The 18971-nt window shown below is 26.2% G+C and overlaps 1 protein-coding gene across 2 annotated transcripts in view; it reads right to left on the reverse strand.

Annotated features, from left to right (window-relative positions):
* The window catches only part of LOC129971239 (E3 ubiquitin-protein ligase lubel-like), a 71029-nt gene extending 58464 nt beyond the window's left edge, over positions 1 to 12565 (reverse strand). For both annotated transcript variants that reach the window (XM_056084833.1, XM_056084832.1), the window contains exon 1: positions 12239 to 12565. The gene's annotated coding sequence lies outside the window, so the exon portion shown is untranslated. The remainder of the gene's footprint in view (positions 1 to 12238) is intronic.
* Between the last annotated feature and the right edge of the window lie 6406 nt (positions 12566 to 18971).

Below are 18971 nucleotides of genomic sequence, written 5' to 3' on the forward strand. Positions count from 1 at the left end.
AAAACTAAAAACAATATTGATATAAGAATAAAGGAATATTGATGCGAAAACGACAACAACAACAACAACAAAAAAAAAAAAATCAGGCACATTCTAAGCGTAGACATTTGAAAGTAGGATGCTACAAGATGTCTTATGAAATACTAATTGGCCAAAATATCGTAATAATTTTAATGCATATAGATTTATTTAAAGTGTAAAGAGACTTTTGTGAGATAAAGTCTTGTTTCTGCGTGATTACTAATTAAAAAAATAATTGTATTTTCTTAAAATTGTTTAGAAGTTTTGTTAACAAAAAGTTCTGGATTTAATTCATATATTCCAGAACTGAGCTATGAAATATTAATTTTTTAATAGTGGATAGAACAATATTTCATTAAAATTTGTAGATGTGCAGACACTTTTGGGAATCACTGTATGTTTCGATGAAGAATGATTAAAAAAACGAACAGTAATATTATTTATTTTTTTATATATGACTTCATTATAACGCATTTTGCGTCTCGCAATTTAGTGAAGAAAATCGAATTTGCTTTATAGATACCTAACTTTTGATGCATTAAATTAAAGCTCGGTAAAAGTTTACAGTTCTGATTTTCAGATCGCCTTCCAAATTTCATTTATCTAGCTTGAGTATTTCAAAATTTGAAATACTCAATATTCAAATTTTGAAATTTATAATATTTTATTTATGAGAAGACTACGTGCCAATTCATATTCATATAACTCATTCCATTTTGTTTTTATACTCAATTTCAAAAATGATATCTTGGATTTTTGGAAAATCTTGAAGCATAGAGATTCATCGAAATCTTGAAGTCATGCTCTTTAAAATTTTCAACATTTTCTCTCTCTTTATATTTTATAAATAAATGCTTGACTTTCGTGCATATTGATATTTTAAAAATATTTCACTGATAACCGTTTTTAAAATTTAAAAAATTTCTAACTAAATTTATTTTATGATAGTGATTTAGAACTTCGCAATTTCCAACTCATTTTCATATTAAATGCTCACCATATATCATTTTATAAATTGCTAGTATTATAGAAATTTTAATGAATATTTTTAAAAATTCTTATCAATTTTTCAGAATTAGTGCAAACAATCTAAAAAAAGAAACGAGTTGCTGCAGCTGTCATTGTGACATATTATAGGATTAAATGTTTTCTTACACGGCAGCGTGTAAATCATTAACCTTGGGTTGAATTGAGGTCACAAAACTTTTGGCAGCTGTAAATCCCTGTTAAATTATTAATAGCAAATCAAAAGAAAAACTAATGAAAACAATTTCATTTACAACATTTACCAAAATCAAACAAATAACAGTAAAATAATTCTTTTATTTTTCACTAAAAAAATGCTGATTTTTCCCTTGTTTAATTTTTTTACATTTAAACATAATGAGGTTATTTTACTTCCACTTATTTTCTTTATTCATACACTTGTGTGGGAAAAAATATAGAAAATATAAGTTATAAGCGTGAAAAGTTTCAGAACAGTATGAATTACATTCAAAGTAATAATATTTTAATATTTAATGAATTTTATTCTTAAATTTCTTATAAAGTTTGCTAAAAAATTATTTTAAATTATATCATCTTTATAACTGTGTAAGGAATTATTTAACAATTCGACATGCAGTCCGACAAACTGAGTACTCTCAAACAAATTATCTCCCAAAAAAACTGCAAATATCTGTTCATATAGATATGTACAGAATATATATCTGTTCAGATACATATTTCCTATAAGTATATAAAAAAATTTCATGCAAGAGTTCATCTTGCTATTTAGATTTACAAAAATGCAGTTTTTTCAAATAACAAAACCCAATTTTGATATGTATACGAATTCTCCAGATTAAAATAGTAATGTAATATTTTATAAATACTGAGCAAACAGTAGATGAATTATAGAAGTTCAAAATTAAAATTCTTAATGTAAGCACTGAGAATTCTCTTTTATTTTCAATACATTTCAAGGCATAATAATTTTTTTTAAGGATAATTCGTACTTCACATTAAAATACTTAATAAACGAGACGTTTTAGAAATATGAAAATGTGTTTCATAATTTTATTAACATCTATAAACTAAAATTTTTGTTAATAAAAACAAAATAAAATTATGTTAACTGAAGGAACAAGACTTAAAACATCGCTACTCTAAATTTTATTCGTTTTCATTCTGCAGTTTTTAAGATATGTGGCTATAATATATATATATATATATATATATATATATGGCTATAATATATATATATATATATATATATATATATATATATATATATATATATATATATATATATATATATATATATTGTTTTCGTTTCCTTTGGAGAACGAGAGAATCATCTCGACTTTGCAAAAGGATTCGCTGGTAGTAATAAAAAATAATTACACCCAAATAGAAGATAAAGCATGTCGTATTACATTGATTTAGATGTTTTTAAAATAAATGTAAAGGTGACAGTAAAAATAAATAAATTGATACATACACACATATAACAGATTCTATGTCTCTTAACAACTCAAGGGAAATTAGAGCCAAATATTGTTGTAAAAATGTATTGCGAAATCTTTAATTAATAAAAAAGAGTAAATATTAAAATAGGCAAAAAGAGCAAATATAAAAAAAGCAAAATTCTGTCCAATGTATGAACTTATATATTATTAAATTCATAAATGTATACGTCTTTATTGAATAAAGTTAAATTAAAGCATGTTCTTTGTTAATAAAATAATCTGATTAAACTTTGGTGAAACATTTTTTTTAAAAGCTTGAAAATTATTTGATTAACTAGTTTTTATTATTTAATATTCCTTTTGGTAAAAAAAGTATTTAATTATAAAAATTTAAAAACATTCATAAAAATTATTTAAAATATTGTTTGGCAGAAACTTGAATACGCAAATCAGCAGCATGATTCTAATTTTGAATCAGTTATAAAAGATTGCTTAAGAAAATAAATATCCATCTTTATTTCTTCAGCTACACCAAAAATTGTTTTGTTTAAACTTGTTTTATTTTATTTTTGAGTTTATGCTGAATTTTGAGTATTTTAAATAATATATCTGGAGTTAAGTGTTTGAGTATTATTATTAATATTATTTATATTATTAATATTACTTTCTGTAATCAAGCGCTCCAATAAAAACATAGAATTTTTTTTAGTTATGTTTCTTCGTTAGGTGACTAAAGATACGATGACTAAACAACAGAAACGAAGACTTGAATGAAGTTTAATGAGAAAATAGGGACTTTCTTACTACATTTGCACTACATTGAAACAGCCCCTAAATATTAGATTATGCAAATCTAGATAAGCAGATGGTCTTTTTTGGGAATGGAGTGTATACATTTTTAAAGAAGGCATACTCTCAAGTTAAGTGACATATTTTTATTACAGATAGATTGAGAGCAATAAGAAGTGTTCGGATAATTTCTACATGACTGTATCTTTTTTGGAAAAATAAATAAGGTTACGCCTAAGCAAGACCACACTCTTCAAACTTCCATTCCTTGCTAATTTGAGAACTTTTGATTCTCGATGATACTCACATGACCCAAACGTTTAATTATGATAGTTGAATCATACTATAATACTAATAGTTTTGAAATACAAGATTACTATTTAGAAACGGACCTAGTCCTTTTGAAGACGACGAGGATGAGATCTGAGTCAGCATACCTTCTCGAAACTTCTACATCACAAAACGTGGGGGGGGGGGTAGACGCATTGCATTCTTAATCATTCAAATAAATGTTAATTGTGAATACCTAGAATCTTATGTAATAAATTTTAGAAAAAATACATGTTTAAAAGATTGAAATGACACAAATTTTAGATACAGTAATGTATTAAAATGTAAAAATGGTATAAAATTTAAAGAACGTAAAATTTTTATTTTGAACTATGTTGTTGTCCATTTAAAAACTGTCATTGGTTTTATTCGAGACAACATTTGCAAAATAAAAATGAGAAAAAGCTCAATTTAAATGTGATTAATTACAAAATCGTTAGGTCATCCTTAATGAGGGTGTAATGTCATTTCAAAATTGTTTGCTCATTTTTAATGATGATGCAATGTCATCTATAAGTACTACAACAGCGATGAAATGACCGATTGCGTATCTTATGAAAGATTTAATACTTGATACCAGGTTAAGTTTGACAACTTTTTAAATACTATTTTATTGTGAGTTCACTAGTTCTGCAATAATTACGCTTAAACAATTATTATATACAGCATTCATTATTCTTGACAAAAAATTTTAATATCATATTTAAAAAAGAGAAAGATTGTACAAGTAAGCAATTGTACGTTTTATCTATGTTGGCATTACAATGAACATAGATAAACATATAGTTGTTTATGATATAGTTATAACACTGAATTATTCTATAACCCAAATCTTTGTGACTCAGTTATTCAAATCTCGGCATAGCGACACGACAGAAAAAAACACAGATTATGGGCTAGATTTTATCAAAGATAGCAGTGTAAGCAAATCTAGTGAGCTATCAGTCATATCAAAATATTTTTCCACTTATGTGCCCACGGTCCGAATATTGAAATATATTCCTAGATAATCTTCATGTAATTTCGAAACAAAAAAATCATAATTAATATCAAATAGACCACAAATTAATCTCCTCTTCGACAAAATATAAAGATTCCATAAAATAATGTTTTCATCAACCATGTAAACCATGGGATAATCATTTATGAGTGATTTTCAAAAATAGATTAACATATTTATGTCACAAAATTTTTAATTTTAATTTCTATTTTTAATTTTCAGAAAATTTCTATTTTTAATTGCAACATTCGCATTCATTAGTTCACATCATTTAGAATCATAGTGCTATTTAAACATTAAGAAAAAACCTAAAATATAGATGTTAGTTTGTCTATTGAGGTTAGTAGAATAAATATTTTAAAAAAATTAGCATCTTTCCTTACCATTTTTATTGTATCAGAAACTACATGAAGACAGCAACAGAAAAATAAATAGAAGAACAAATAGGATACTCAATTTTGTTTTACTTTTTCTTATATTCCTCGACTATTTATTCAGACTTAAGTTAAATTGCTGAATAAAGATCATCTTAATTATTAAAATTATTATTTAAATTAATTAAAAAATTAAATAAAAAAAGAATATAAGCTCTTTAAGTTGCAGCCAAAAATTTAATAACCATTCAAACTGATACTGAATTAGTTGAATAATAAAAACGATGGAATTGAATTGGGAAATTAATTAGGTCAACGAATTTAAATTGTAGACTTTGACATCTTAGAATGGAATATCAAAATGAAAAAAAAAAAAAATGTAACACAAATTTCACAAAACATAGACTTACATAATTCTCTTAATATTTTGATCGCATCAAAAGCAAAACATTATGAATACATATTCTACCAATTTAAAAAAATATGTATAACATAACAAAGAGATGATATCATCCGAAATGCGCAGTTGTAAATTAAACCAAACGATAAAAATATCTTATGCAAAATATTTTTTTCTCAAATAGTAAATAAATAAAAATCATTTATTCGCAATCGGAGAAAAATATAAATTAAACCAAACGATAAAAATATCTTATGCAAAATATTTTTTTCTCAAATAGTGAATAAATAAAAATCATTTATTCGCATTCGGAGAAAAATATAAATTAAACCAAACGATAAAAATATCTTATGCAAAATATTTTTTTCTCAAATAATAAATAAATAAAAATCATTTGTTCGCATTCGGAGAAAAATATAATTAAACAGAAACCAATTTTCAGTCTTTAAATTCATTTTAAAATAAGTCTTTTTTATTAATTGAAATCAACATATTTAAACTAAACTTTATTCTTTAAATAATTATTTACAAATCATTTTTAAATAATTTTTCTCTAATAAAATCAAATTACTAAAATGCACTAGTATTTATACATTTAAACAATTTGATAGATTACTATTATTTTCATAAAACTTGATTTTTTGTTTTCTATATTGGCAACAAATTAGCGGCAATAGAACGTTGATTCCAAACATAAACTTCACTACAGACAGCTATGAACTTTGAAGTTGCTGTAAATATCACAAGGTATTTATACGAATTTTGTTTTATTTTGCGCAGTTTTTAATATGATAATTTCTGAGACTGACGTACTGTTAGTAAATTTAGGCTTCCAATAGGCACGATCAAAAAATTCGTTCAAGACGCTGTATAGCATATTGTTGGACCTAGAGTAACCAAATTTAGTAAGTAATTTGTTCATAGGTAATAGGTATCTATTAAAAATGAATTCTCAATTTTGTTCTTATTTTCAAATAAAAATAATTCGATTTTAATTTTCCTTCCATACATTCAGAAAACATTATAGTCCTAAAACACTTTTAAACCACTTTAACATTTGAATTAGAGCCTAAATTTTATTTCTTAATTTTTAAATATAATTAAAATTATTTTTCAATATAATTTACAGCTCATTTATACATTCATGATTCGACAATATTAAAAATGCATTTTTTGTGTACATATTATCGTTGCAAGATAAATAAAAAGATTTTTTTAATGAAATAAAGATAATCGAATCAAACTTGAAACAATATTATGAAGTTTCAGACTGCAATTTTTGGTAGGATCAAGTCTTCTTATGCATAAAATTCAAGGTCATGTGCATTAGGTCATGTTTCCCTGGTAAAAAAAATAGTTTTCATAATTTGATTCGAAATAATCTAACGATTACGCCACTTCGATTTAAGTTATTATGCAATAGCCTTACATTTATTTTAAACTTGTATTGGAGTATGCTTATTATAAATTTATGTCGCATTATACTTATGCGTTTTTCCTGGTCCGCAGTCCAGCACTGTGAAGCACATAAATTGTTTACTTTCATTATTTTTAGAATCCTGTTATTTCAACTTTTTTTTAATGAAATTATTGTATTTCATTATTAAAAGCAAATACATGCATCCGGTTTTCGCAATTGTATGTGATTAGTTGTAATTTCGTTTGCTTACATTCCACCAATATTTCGTCTGGTTTCTTTCATTTCACACTTATAACAAGATATTATTAAATAATTTATGCAAATGTATTTCACATTCTAGATCTTTTTAAAAACATGTAAGTCAAAACATTGAGTAAGTATGGCTTTAAATGTTAAATCAAAAGTAGTTAATAGGTTAAAAGATTTCAAAAATAACTCGAGAGATAATTAAATTTTACGGATTGACAACTACGTTTTTAATTCTGGCAAGCTGCCCGAATAACTTTTAACATAAAATAGCTATTTCACCATCTTGAAGAAAGTCCAAGAAAACGACGATTACTGAGAAATGACACAATGATCTTGCGACTGCAATTAAAATTTTGTAGTAAAAAAATAACCACAACAAACAAAATGTCTTTTTCTTTTGATTATGCAGGTCAGCAAATTCAAGATTATTTTGGAAAGCAAAATCTTTTTGAAAGCCATGGTTAACTTCTAGAAATGGTCGATTAAAATGATGTCTTCCATACAGAACAATTGCTAAGAGACAATTGTTTCGCTGTATAGGTGTTTTTGTATGCTGTTTGTGCATTCCTTAAGTAACTTGCAGGTATATTTTCGGACAGAGTACGGCTTATTTTGTGTTTAGCTTAGTCACATGAAAATAATTTAATCATGCATTTTGGAATAGTATCTCTTTCTATTGGCCAGTTGTGAGTTGTGTGGCTCTTTTTTTATTTTCAAGATTATTTCAGATTAGACAATAAGATTCACATGCAATACATTGTCTTAATACATGCCAAATGAAACAGTTTCGAAACCATTTATATCTGAAGAAACTAAATGTATTGATTTGTAGTCATTTTACAAAATAATTAAATAGATATTATATACCAGGATTTCCTAAACCTAGGGTCTCTGAAATAATTTCAAACAACATTTGACTTGGAAATTTTACATTACTTATGTTTTATTCATTATTTAGCATCAAGAAGTTGTCATTAAAAAATTAATTAAAAATTCTTTATGACAATAATGAAGCAACCTGAATAATTATTCTAAACTGAATAAAACTTTTGGTTCCTTTTAATATAAAATGAAGGTATTAAAGTGCTTTTGACTTGAAAAGAAACATAGAATGAGGACGACTGTGGATGATTACCTTTATAATAATTTCTAGTAGATTTATACAGATTGAAGGAGAAAATCTTTGTCACATAGCTGATAGGATATATGCAATTGCCATGCACCTTACAATTCGCAGTTTATATACAAAGAATATATATTTGAATTACCATATGGCATCGTTTTAATGATGCTTAAACTACAGACCGTGTAATTATATACGCCAACTGGTTGAAACTAATGCCTATCATTAAAGATTATTATATATGTATGTAATGATATTTTAAAATCTAATTTAAACTTAATTAATTTCCTAACTTTCAGTTTAATTTAGCCCATATCAACTTTATTCTAAAATATTCTCTTATTTTCTGATTCCATTCCACTTTTTTTATTTAATTTATTCAACATAAGCTTTGTAAAAATACTTAGTTTCACACGCTCCGAGTGAAGAGATAAAAAATTGCTGACCTAAACAAATTCTTCTAAAAGATCCTTATAATTCCCTTACCTAATTCGACGCGTGTAGAGAAATCCCTATCAAAATCTTACAATATATAATCACAGGGATAAATCTTTCATTGGCTTTTCCCTCATTTCTCTCTGTGTTGTTCTGTATTGGTATGCTCGTCGCTGCTGTTTATACATGAATCATGCCTCACGGGATGTAATAAAACGAAATTAAAAATTCAAAGTGTCTTCGGCCACGATTCTGCTTCAAAAATTATATGGTTACATATATATTCATAAAAGTGGTATCTAGGTATAGTAAAATGACTAGGCTCTATGCGATAAGACTGTATATAATGCCATCTGGAGCAAATTGCGGCATTAATGTTTCTGTTTCAGAAAAATATGTGACAGGAGAAAAATATAAAGTTGTAGAGAACTATTAAAAGTATAAAAAAATCAAAACTAAAAATAATACGATTCTTTCTAATGCTCAGAATAGATAATTTAAAATATATATTTGCTTGTTCACGATTTTTGAAACAGTACTGTTTATATTCATAAAAACTATATTTTTAAAAACTAATGTATAGTTTTTAAAAAAATAAAAAAGAAAAATATCTTAGGTTTTCTTAAATATCTAAACTACATTTTATCACTACACAATATTGGTCTTGGTTTTGCCATTATGCTATTACTAAGGTGCGACTTAAAATTGGAACTCTCGTTCATCAATCCAAAATGTCATTCGTTTGTCGAATTCGAATTTCTTTCCTTTAAATAAATTTTGGAATGCGATATTTTTCTAAAAAATAACTGTAAATGTATTATTAAGTGAATGAATTATTGAGGCTTAATAATTAAACTGATGAACATGATTGATATTTTCCCTCTTTTTGCACAATATAAAAATATTATTTGAAATTATTTTCAAAAAATAGAAAAAAAGTTAAATAAGAAAAAGTTTTCCTCACGTTACTTTTTATATCAAATTTGTTTATTTAGCTATATGTGTGAAAGTGTAAATACGTTCTGGTAAGGTGCGTATAAATTCTTCTTTGTCACCAAGTGTAGGATTTTTTTTCAGAAACACAGTTAATTTACTTCTACTTAGGATCTTTGCACAACAAATTGAATTCGGAAATAAAATAATAAATATATTTTTTTTTAAATTGTTTAAAATTATTCTTCTATGGTATTAATTTTTACGAGAGGTGAAACCCTTCTTAGAATTAATCATCACTTGAAGTAAAATCAAATAAAAAATCACGGATAAAAAAAAAACTCAGCTAATTTAGCCTTTTTCTAAAATTTTGTGTAGTATAATATTTTAGCTTATACTTTTTAATATTAAGAATATAAAAAATAAAATTTATGTATAGTTTTTCCTTATCTCGAATATAAACATTAAATGCTATACTTCATCATTAAAGGGATATATTTATATATGCATGGTAATAGTGATGTGATAATGGAACTCAAATTAAATTAAATGTTACTGCATTACATTGAAATTCCATGCAATGAAACTTTTCCCGGGAATATTATGTAAGATATTTTATATTTAAGTGAATTTGACAAATAATATATGCTGTTAAATTACAATATCTGGAAGATCATCTGTACAAATAAGTAAAGAATTGGTTATATTTATAAATCAGTGGCAATCTAGTCTTTGATTTTATCAATATAAGCAGTTTATTAATATCAAGTTAAAAGTTCCAAACAATTTTTTTTCTTTTCCATTTCGTTATTAAATAAACAGATAAAAATTTACGAAACGTTACAATAACATTAGAATCAGAAAACAAGAGAAATCATAGTTCAAAATAACTTTTTATGGCTGCAAATAAAATAAGAAAAGACTGCATTTAAATTGTACGAGTTTTTAACTAGTCAATTAAATTTTTTCATAACTTGATGACATTTATGGCTAATTAATTTTTTTCATATTTGATAGTTTTTTGGTATGAAAATATCAAACAATTCTTTATGAAAATTCAGTGCCAGATTTAATAAAAAATTAGAGAAGTTTGGAACTCTAATCTGAAACACCAAAACAAGATCATTTGTAATTGTAATTCGTCTATCTATAAAGCGTTTTAAATATATATATTTTTTTAATTTTAGAAACTATAGCATGCATGCACAAGAAAATGCATGGGTGTAAACGCAATGACTAACTAATGAAAAATGTTATAATAAAATATATTTATAATTTAAATTTTTTTATTGAATTTAGACAAAAAAAATAAAAATTAGATAAGCGAAAATAGAATTAGATAATTTAAAAATTAATTTCTTAAATTTTGAAAAACTCCGAATTTGTTGTGGATAAATAGTGAATTTTCGATTAATTTTTTTAATAAAAAATCATATTAAAATTTTGAAAAATAATTTATTTATTGAGTGTCTACTATCGAAATAATAAGTACATACTAAATAATGTAGATCTAGACTCAATGAGTTCTGCAGCAATTAAGTGATTCTTCATCAAGTATGATACATAAGCAATTTAGCATAGTCTTCCGTGCATAAACATTTACATATTAAAGCAATTAGTTTGCAGTAACATTTTTAACCTATTAATTTGATGAGTTTGTCTAAACTTTTTACAATTTTAAACATATATCTGAGAAGTAAAACTTTTATATTACGTCCATTCAATTAATTTAAAATAAAATTTTCTATCAAAATGTCAATTAAATACTAATTCTAAAAAACTAATTATTTATTGATTAAATTTTTAAAGTCATTTGCATACAATCAATATATTTTAGCAGCATCATAAATTCATTTCTAACAAATATTTGAAATTGTCATCAGAATCAAACGTTACCAAACCTCACTTGATAGCAATATAAACTTCAGTAGCATCTATTTTTAGAACCGCTATTTTTACTCTTAACTAAATTTTTATAATTAGATGAAAATTTCTTCAAATTCAATACAAATTTTACTATCAGATACCAGATATTTTTATATAAACTTCAGTTATATGAACAACAAATAAAATATAAAACAAATTAATTGAGAATCTAAATGAAAAATAAATGCATAACAATGGTTAGTAAACAAAACGAAATTATATAAAAATCCTACTTTTGGCATAAAGTAATAAATATGGTTTCTAAAATATTTAATTTAACGAATAAAACATTTCCTACGGTTATTGTAAAATTATACTATTTTAATAGAAGTAATATTCACGAGTAAAAAGAATAGTATTTAATCGTAAAACTAAAATGCACTGTAAGAATTTTTCTGCCAAATAGTGCCAAACAGTCAAAAACTTGTCAATTATTAACTTATAAAGTGCAGTTAAATTACCATAATTAATAATTTATCTCTATTAAAAATCAGTTAGGTGTATATTTCATATACTTTAATTTAACCCATTAAAAATTTATGAACAAACTGCTCAAACGCAATCTTTCTTTTAACTGCTGAACAAACAAAAATTCATTTCTGGCATGCATTTTCTTTCATGATGTAGGGCAATTCTCTGTGGCATTCTCCTTTTTTTAATGTACAAATGCTTATAAAATCTGATGACAATAAAATGCGCATTAAAAATGAAAATTAAGAATACATGAAAAATTGTTAATAGCTTAAATGTTTCGAAAATTTTGCAAAAATATTTCCAAAATCTCTTACCTTTTTTAACGTCTTGCTGTATAAAAAAAACTAAAAATTTCTAAAAACAAATATCTCCAAAGTCATTACAGAATAGTCAAATCAGTTTGGATAAGTAGAAGTATCCACAGACAACACCACACACACAAGTAAAGAAAAAAAAAGTAAAAAAAGAAGTTATTTTTCTGTTATGTCTTTCCAGAAGCTAGGACCGAAGTGCAACAAAAAACGGAGCACGTTTAGGGTTTGATGATTATGAGCGATTCTTTGACCTTTGACTTATGTCGATGGTTTGACTGTGGCTACTTCTCCCTCCCAGCGTGCCAACCTTCCTTCTGCAGGCTGCGAAAGATTGAGGTAAGCAAAGCAAACACAGAAACAAAAAAAGACGGGTTATTTTCGCATGCAGGCAAGAAGCCTGGGTAGTTTGGTTTTGTGGATATACTTAGATTGGCGCGACTTCAAGAAGGACTCGACGATAAGTCGAATGAAAAAGTGCTCAGGAAAACGAGGTACCGCTTACTGCAGTGTGACTCACGATTTTGTTGCACGTACAGCAATGGACTTAACTCGAAATGAAGATTTAAATGAGTTCATCTGTTGTTTATTTTATCCAGAATGATATCAGTCAGATAATTTTCATCTATTTCTTCAATTTTGGTCAATTCATTTTTTAAATTACATTTAATATTAACTGTTAGGGACGCGTTTGTCAATTCCGATTAGGCTTATGCGACGCTTCTTTAAGTCACCACCAATAGTCGAACTATGTATGGATGCTATCATGTGTAAACTCTTTCTAGGACCATGGGAAGTATACGTACCTCCAAATTCCTCAATCTTTGTATGAAGTAATATAGGTTGTCTTCAGTTCTCATAATTTTTTCAGTAAGACAAGATCCTATATGCTTCAATTTCTTATTTCACTCAAAATGATGTGTCTTGATTAATTAATTAATTTGATTAATTAAAAATTCAAATTAAATTTATCTAATAAATTAAATTAAACACTTTTCTTAACCCAATCTCAATCAGAAATATTTTAATATATCATGACTGAAAAAAAAATGGCCTTTTAAAAGGTTAATGTTAGTTTTCGAATATAAGCGATTGATTCTAAGATGAAATAATCGTGAAACAAAGTGCAATAAGAGAAGCAAATTTTTCATAAAATGAAAGCATGTTGAAAAAATCGATTACGAGTTTTGAAAAAAAAATGTAATAAATTTTAAATGTATGACTTAGGAAATTATTGACAGGGTTTCATATTCTCCTGAAAATTTATTTCGTATATTACTCGCGTTCAAATATAAAATGCATTGAAATTAAGAAAAAATAGACTTTAAAATGATTTAACAGAATATAATTCTGTAAAATAATTCTATTCAATGGCTTTAAGGATATCAGTTTTATCAGAAATTTCAATTTGTGGCAATTTATTCTATTTTATTTTATCATCAACAATTATCGCGAAAGAAATAAAAATAAATAAACGTTATATTTCAACTTGGAAATTCCAAAAAGGTACTTTTATATTATTTTTGTTACTCTTCAGAGAAAAAAATTCATCTATTAAATTTCATAAAAAAAGCAGTGATTTTAAAGCTTTTTAAAGCAAAAAGTTTTACACTGTGACGGATTTCCGATTTCGCAGATTAAGGTGAAAGGAAGCCCCAATTTCGACTTAAAACTTTATTTCCTTATTTACCAAATAAATAAGCTTGTAAAAATATAAATTCTATGATTTACAAAATATTAGGATAATGGTAACACTTCATCGAATATAATTGTACAGGGTCCCTGTATGTTTCCCTGTATTTCCATAACTGTCAAGTTATTTATAAAACCAAACATTTCTTTCAAAAATTTTGAATATAAACATAGATTCTAGGCAGCCTGGTGTAATAATAGATAAACAAAAACCGATACATTTTCCTAAAGTTAATAAAATGTAGTTTTTAATATAAAATAAATATAATCTGTGTTGAAATGCGAAAATAAATTAATCAATTTATTAGAAAAGGGACCTCATAAAGTGCCCTGCCAAGGACTCCGCAATCCATTAAATCCTTCACTGGCTTTTACACTTATGACTTAACAAGATATATTAGATTTTACAGCAAATTTGCATAGGAAATTAGTTGTTCAATAAAATATTAGTTGCATTTCCTAGCTAATTACATATAATAAGGCGTGTCAAACAATACAAAATGAGCAAAATGCGAATAAAATCTGAAAAATAAATATGAAATCTGAATCTGAAAAATAAATAACAATGGCCCTATCTATGACACAGGAGTATAGAAAAATTCCACAAATGAACAACAGGAATGTTTTTCATATTATCTACTGTTTCATATTAAGATTTGAATAAAATGAAAAAACTTAATGGCCTGCTTTTAGCGTGTACTTTTATTATAAAAATTATAGATCACACTTTGGATTAAAACCATAAATGACAGACTTCATTTGTTTTTCTGGCAGAGCACATGTGAGCGTGATTATTTAGAAATACAAGGTACATAAATGAAACGATATGGAATACGAATTCGTTGCCAATGTATTAAATTATCACAAAAATCACCGGGCACAATCGGTGAAACAGGGAGAGGTCTAACATGGATATTTACTACTTTAAGAAAAACACTTGATGTGCTATGCAATATGTGAGAAAGTCTATGTGAAATACTGCGCTCTATCTGCAGTGTTTGAGAATCACTATTAATGGTTTAAATATACAAATATTTACAGTTCATCAATTTCACCAAATATTTCAAAATAATACACTCCTTTCTGTTTTTAGTGTTTGTAAATTTTTTCAATAAATATTGAAAATCAAGGCATTGACGTGACTCATTTCCTCTCTTCGGTATTTAAAAGATATAATAGAACTTGTTAAAAGGTAATAACGGCTCTTGTTTTAAAAACGATACTACTGCGAGCATCTTATACAGTTAATTTGCTTAGTTCAAAATGAATAATCTGTTTTCACGCCTGGCAAAAATTCAAGGAGGACACAACAGAAAGTAGAATGAGAACCTCAAAAACAAGTGGAGGTTCAGACTGACTCATTAGCTTCTTTCACGTGCAGCTGAAAAACTGGAAAGTAGAATGAAGTACTAAAATTTGAGAGCTATTCACTACGGAAATAATACAATGTCCTCATAAAGTGTGCAATTATTACCACTTATTTCAATTATATTAAAATACATTTCGAATCTTAATTGCATACTAAATTTTACCTCACTATTACATGTTCCTTTGAAAATATATTTTCTAACTGCTATTTAATATTTTTTTAAAGTTTTTAAACATTTTTTTAACACTGGTGAATGAAGTTTTAAAATTCCTTTTTAAGAAAAAAATTCCGAAAAAAAAAATAAAACACCAGTGCAGCTGAATTTTTATATTTTTTAGAACATGAGATATGTGGCTGCCTTTGGAAATTTCTGTGATTAAATTTTCTTGTCTATTATTTTCAAACAATTTTACCATTATACATAGGCTGACAGGACCGGAAAATAATTTTTTTTACAAATTACACGGCAGACGGATTTTATCTATTTAAGGAAAAATAAATAATAGTGTAATAGCAGAGTCAGTTCATAAACGAAAGAGAAAAATTTTATTGCATTTGATATTCCAACCGAAATGAAATCATTAGATTTTTTTTTCTTCTGTTAAATTGCAAATTCTAATAATCTGTAATACAAGATAAAAATATTCGAAAACAAAATTCCAATCATTTTTTATTAAATTCCCATTATTCGAAATTTTAGATTATTACAAAGAAGGAAAACTGTCATTAGAATGTTCATTGAGTATCATCCTTGTCTGACACAATTGATTTATTACATTCGCTCTTCTCAAAATTAATATACTAAGATCAAGTAGCAAAAAGTTTTATTTGGATTTTATTGAACGCAAAATCCTTTCATATTCCAACTTGTTTATTATTTTTCTTTTTATTATTTACTTATTATTTTAGGTATCTATCCATTTTATAATATTTACTTATTTTATTTCATTTATAGTTGACTATTATCTAACTAATCTTATTTCTTTTCTTTAATTGTATTAATGCATTAAAGTTATCATCAACTAAAATCGTTAAACATTATCGCAATTTCAATTATCTATCCAATTTAATCAAATATCAGAAGTAACATCTTTATGTCCTCAAATATCATACATCTATCAGATTTTATTTATTGAAATCAACAGTTGGCAACAGATTTATTTATTGAAATCAACAGATGGTAAAAAGCAAAAATCTCGAATCTCTTTAACGTCAATGGAAGCGTAATGCGCTTGGGGCTTGAATATTGTCCCTTTCCATAGGTACTTGCTTCCATATGGGAAAAAAATCATTTAACAATTTCTCGCATATAAACATGTTCTAGTATCAAAACCAAAAGTGGCTTTAAATGTGATCATATGAAATATATTGATTGGCCATTCTTTTTAATCTCTCCATATTCTTCAACTGTCATTAGGATTAAAATATTATTCATATAAAATTATGATCCACTTGATATCGACTCTACGCATAAAAGAAAAACATCGTAGATTGTCCCCCAGGCAGCATGTCCCGCCGGGTACTCTTTACCATGATCTGCAATCCATCTTTAAGAGGAATATCATGATTAGAAAATTTTGTTGGAGATATAAACTCGATTTTAATGTTATCTATTTTCATCCTTTCAAAGTATTTCTATTTAATTTGTTGATCATTTAAATTTGATAATAAATTTAATGCTTTTTCTCTACAATTTCTCCTTCTTTCAATCATAAATAAATATGCTTCTTAATAATTATTCAATTGCATATAATAGGCGCTTCTGGATCTAATTTTGGGCTCTGAGAAAACCTAATTTATGCAATTTGACATTGTTTTTCATAGGTGCACTGTATGTACCTTTGCATGGGTTAGGAACCGTCATTAATACTTCCGAAAAGAAATAAAAGCGGGACCAGTTTATCAAACCGAAATTCAACATGGGATGTTATTCATTGTTTAATTATCATGAGGAATTTCATTTTATTTTATGTTGCTGAAGGCGACTAGATTAAAATAATTATTGGACAAATTGAAATCTTTTAAAAAAAATAGCTCTTTGTTTGGAAGACTGGGGTTTGAATTTCATTAATCTGCGATGCACTCCCTTATTCAGTGGCCAAATCCATTTAGTTACAAGCAGTTTTATGAGAACTATAATTACATAAATATGGCATTTTGCTACATGTGATGATCTGGCGCATACGTACTTCATTTATACATAGCTCAAACATTTTCCAAAATTTTAAAGCAGAGAAAATTATGAGAGAAAATGATGTTCTTGATATACTGAATATGCAAACACACATATGCGTATAGTGGATTCGCAGTTTCCAAGTTACAAAATCTCGGTTTCGAAACTAGTTCGAAAGTCTGAGATTCAGTTTCACAGTAATTTTACAGTGCATGCGATTGAAGCGCTGAGTAAATACATGATGAATCAAGTGTTTTCACTTGTGCGATGTAGTTTTTGGAGGTTTAGCTAACTTAACTGTTATGTTCTTTTTTATTACAACTGGAAATTAGAAGACCTTTCTAAACTAGCTTTCATGTAGATTAACATAAGGGCAAATATATAATTTAACGACATATTTGATTTATTTGCTTGACCGTAACTTTAGTTATGTTTTAAAAGATAAATCGATATTCAATTACTCAGAAGATATTATATTATTTTTGTCTTGAAGGTTCTGCAAGGGGATAATTGATTAGGAAAAAATAATGTGCTACAAATTTAAATGTCTTTCCGTTTTAAGAAAATTGCTCAAATCTTTTAAAAATCATATTTGTCACTAAGTATAATGATAGCATCAACCATCAGCATGAAGCAGACGTAGATTAGAACAAATAAACCCACGTTAAAGATTTTCATTATAAATATATAGAAAAAAATTTCCTATGGATAATATGCAATAAGTAATATCTTTGTATATTCCTTAATAAAGGCAATGACTAAATCATACTCTGTATTATGTCATCAATCAACCGATAGATGGCGGTTGACACAGTTCAAGCCATATTAATAATTAAGTAAAGCATAAAATAAAATTTCCATAATTGCTATCTATTCCTGCTATAAAAATTATTTAAATAATCTAATGTTAAGAAACCAGGTAATAATTAAAAATTTAAAAGTAAGTAATTAATGGGAATATTTTCAGTAAATGATACAAATATTATAAAAACCTTTCTCTCAATGTAATAGTCATCTTTCGTTCATATAAACGAATTTTTAATTCGTTTTGGTGGATTAAAAAAAACTTTTTATTTTGCTTAAGGATAAGTAGTCAGAAGTAAATCAAAACTAGTATTAATTTTTTTAAAAATATATAAGTTTAACTAGAAAATCATGTGACAACTACAAAAAAATCCTTTTCAATATTATACAAATTTTTTTTAAATATCAGGCCACAAAGATGCAAATGGACTTTTTTTCATACACGAAAAGAACAAAAACCTTTTTCTCTTTTTGTGCAAAATATTCTCTCGTTAAAAGAGAGTTGCAAAATTAGAAACTATGTGTGCTTCCTGAAGGTAATGTTATTTTTAACTCAAAACCCAGACTATTCCTATATGAATACCTTTTTACTTTCCTTTTTAAAGTTCCAGAAAAAGTTTACGACCATAACAGTAAAAAGTGGATCATTTTGTTTCCTTAATTTATTTATCTTACTTCAGAATATATTTTATCACTAT

Source organism: Argiope bruennichi, chromosome 6 (genome assembly GCF_947563725.1).
Source record: "Argiope bruennichi chromosome 6, qqArgBrue1.1, whole genome shotgun sequence".
NCBI classification, from domain to species: Eukaryota; Metazoa; Arthropoda; class Arachnida; order Araneae; family Araneidae; genus Argiope; species Argiope bruennichi.